General features: G+C 53.6%; 1 pseudogene; it reads left to right on the top strand.

Annotated features, from left to right (window-relative positions):
• Positions 1 to 1,708: 1,708 nt before the first annotated feature.
• On the top strand, positions 1,709 to 2,932 carry LOC111177582 (C2 calcium-dependent domain-containing protein 4A-like; annotated as a pseudogene).
• The last annotated feature ends 864 nt before the right edge of the window (positions 2,933 to 3,796 follow it).

The raw sequence follows: 3,796 nt of genomic DNA, 5'->3' as shown, positions 1-3,796 counted from the left end.
GCTTATATGTATTTAGCACTTACCATGTTCCAAGCACAGTGCTAAGTATTTTACCTTATTAGAGTTGTTTAATCCCCAAAACAACTCATTTATGCCCATCAGTATGTATTTTTCTTCCATTTCCCATCATTATGTGAACTTGGATACCTTACTAGGAATAATCATAATTTGCAGGGTTTATGTGACTATTCCAGAGACTATATGTAAATCCTCAAGTACAGTGACTGTGTACATATATATCCTGGAAACAACATGCACATGCTCCATCCTAAAATCACCTTTGCATGAGTTCAGTTTAATTTACTGAACATCATTTGGATAAGCAATTAATTTGCAAGGCAGTATCTTAGGCAGAAATAGTGTACACCCAAACGCTGAACAAAATGCCTCAGATCTCTTTCAACCTAAGCTAGTTGGAAGCAGGTCTCTTACAAAGTGAACACAGGTCAGTTTTCAAAAGAGAGGAAAAGGATGTCTCAGGTGGGCACAGCCTACAAACGTGCCGTCAAAGGATGGTTCCAACAGCCCAGTTGTATGCAGGAGTATATTTTCCCAATTAAAACATCAGCGCACAAGGTTTAAGAAGTGGGTTGTTATTTTTTAAATTGAGGTATAAGACACAATCTTATATCTAATCTTAAGTGTATGCTAGATCATTTTTTTTTACATATGGATACACCCCAGTAACCCCACCCAGATCAAGATACAGAATATTTACAGCAGCCCATAAGGTTCCCTGTATCCAGAGTGGTTTGTAATCAACAAACAAAAATGATTTAAAATCAGAACAGAAAACCAAAAGGTAGGTAAGGAACTTCGAAAGCTGGGCAAACTAGGGCTGGATTTGGGGGAGGATATTAAGTAAGAATAAGACAGATTCGACTTCTATCTCCTCTTATTGGTGGGTGCAGAGTGCTTCTGTGATTCACACTCATTATATCCATAGATCCTCACAATGACTCTGCCGTATAGTAAAGACTTAGGCCTCTTTTGCACGTGAGTAAACAGAAACATCCCTACCTGAAGCAGGAGAGAAAGCGGATCCAGCCACGTGGCAGAGGGAAAGTTGGAAGGCCTGTCGTCAGGTTACCTATCAGTGCCAATCCGGCCAGCCCACTGGTGGGCGTCCCAGGCCTCAGGTATAAAGGCTCAAGCCGACTGCCTTTAAGCTGTACAGAACCCTGCCGCACGAGCTTTGATCTTCCCAGAGGCTGTGCGCCTCTAGACGTTGGTGCCCCAGGCGGATCGGTGCGGAGACCTATATGACGCTGGACCCCAGGTACATTATGAGAGACCTATAGCCTTGCTTAACTCCCCCAGGGACTCGTTTGAGGCTCTTTGCGCTTTAAGCGGGGAGCAAGCCGAATATCCTGGAAAGGATAATAATTATTTTAATTCTCTCTCAGGATTTGAGTGCAATAATCCAAGGATTCAGGAAACTATTACACAAGCATAGTGCCACTTGGCACCGAGGACAGCGCGAGGCAAACATTTTGAGAATCTCCTGAGGCCAGCGAGGACAGGTCTAGATTAAGGCAACAAACCCAAAGTGTACACTACTACAGAAGAGAGAAGAACGATTGTTTTACTGTCGGAAACACTGAAAGATTTGCAACAGCAGCATGAGGGGCAATTTGCCTGGTCTGGGGGAGGCAGGAGGAAGCACCCCATGAGTAGAAGAGACGGGCATTTCTGCACCCAGCAGGGCTCACTATGACGATCCGTGTGTGCTTGTGCATTGCAGGCTGACCAGCTCCAGCAGAGGTTCCTCTGCAACCGGCACCTGCTGCCTGATGTGGTGCCTGGAGCGGCTCCGCTTGGGACCCAAGCACCTCCTGCGGGGCAGAAACCGGCTTTTCCAGGATCAGGCCGGCCGAGCCACTGCTCTCAGGCCCTCCCGGTGCGCAAACGTGTTCACCCCGGACCGCATCCCCGAGTTCTGCATCCCCACGCGACTCGCGCCCTGCCCGACCCTGTCTTGGATTGCAATCCAAGACACCAGGGGCGAAAAAGCAGGGACAGACGACGGCGCGGGGCGCACGGACTGGGACCCACGCTCGCAGGCTGCGCTCTCGCTGCCTCACCTGCCCCGAGCACGTACAGCCTATGGCTTCTGCGCGCTGCTCGAGAGCCCGCACACCCGCCGCAGGGAGTCGCTCTTCCTCGGGGGCCCGGGGGCCGCCCCGCCCCTGCCCGCGCTCCGCCCCCGGGCCCGCACCTTCGGAGCCGGCGGCGGAGACGCCCCCCTCGCGCCCCCGGGAAGAGTCCCTGCTGTGCCCCCGGCGGCCCTCGGCGGCTCCCGCCGGCACCTGGACACGCTCCCTCTCCGACCCCGCGGCAGCTGCCTCCTGCGCGCTCCCGAGGGGCTGCTGCGCTGCGCGCTGCGGACCCAGAGCAGCAGCGGCCTGGCCAGTGCCCGCTCCGTCGCCAGCGGGGACGGGGACGACGACGACGACGAGCGCGGCGCCGGCTCCCTGTCCCCGGCTCAGGCCCCCGCCACGTCCTCTCCGCCGCCCCCCGACCCGCGGCCCGAGCGCCTGGAGGCCGAGGGCACCGTGACTCTGGACCGCGCCGGCGGCGCCCTGCGCCTGGCCGTCGAGTACAGTCGGGACAGCGGGCGCCTCCGCGTCCGGCTGCTCCGCGCCGAGGGCCCGGCCGGGGGGGGGGGGCCGCCGAGCCCCGCGCCCCCGTCGGCTGCCAGGTCAGCTTCGTCCTGCAGCCGCCGGGCCAGACGCGCCGGCCGCGGGGCGCCGTGGTCCAGCGGAGCCGCCGGGCGGTCTTGGAGCAGGACTTGTGCTTGGACGGGCTCTCGGAGGACGAGGTGCGCCGCCTGGCCGTGCGCGTCAAGGCCGAGAACCGGGGCCGCGGGCTGGATTGGGGCCGCCAGCTGGGCCAGGGCTAGCTGCTGCTGGGCCCCCTCCTGCTCCTCTGAGGGCGCGCCCTGCCCCTGCTCTGTCCCTCGGACACAGACGATTTGTACAAAATAAACGTGTTTTTATTCTTCTACTCTGGCCTTTGTTTCAGTCTAGTGTTTGGCAGAGATAATACTGTATTAATTACCACTGTAAAGGGTGTTATATTTTGTGTACATACTGTCAATATTCTTTTTAAGTAAACGGTACGCTGTTTTGCAGTGGTGTTTCCCAATGTTGATAGCCAATGGCATTTCAGGTGTTCCCCACGGTACTCTTGAGAGATAATGAATCACATGAAGTATTAAAATTAGAGGGTTTCTTGGTGATGTATTTGTTCCAATATCCTCATTTTGAAGTTTGTTCATTCCACAACATCCATTGAGACAATCTTAGAACATGTATTACTTTTGAAACATTGTTTTAGATCCTGAATAAGAAAAATGAGACCCAGAGGAGGTGACTTGTTCAAGGTCAACAGTGAATTATGAGTAGGAGCTCCAATCTGATACTCTTGGCTACATCTTGTTGGAAGAGCACAGGAAGAAGTGAAACCATTTTAATATTTATAAGCTTAAATAATTATTATAATAGTTTTACAAGTGTCAACTTCTTTCTTTTTTTTTTTTTTTGCAGTACGCGGGCGTCTCACTGTTGTGGCCTCTCCCATTGCGGAGCACAGGCTCCGGATGCGCAGGCTCAGTGGCCATGGCTCACGGGCCCAGCCGCTACGCGGCATGTGGGATCTTCCCGGACCAGGGCACGAACCTGTGTCCCCTGCATCGGCAGGCGGACTCTCAACCACTGTGCCACCAGGGAAGCCCATTATCAACTTATTTCTTAAAACAACCCACAAAATTGGTACAGCTATCCCCATTTAACAG

Source organism: Delphinapterus leucas, chromosome 2, assembly GCF_059928025.1.
Source record: "Delphinapterus leucas isolate spDelLeu-1000000601 "Yukka" chromosome 2, BTC_Dleu_Yukka2, whole genome shotgun sequence".
NCBI classification, from domain to species: Eukaryota; Metazoa; Chordata; class Mammalia; order Artiodactyla; family Monodontidae; genus Delphinapterus; species Delphinapterus leucas.
Note: the sequence above shows the minus strand (reverse complement) of the source record. Positions and strands in the feature narration are given on the sequence as shown.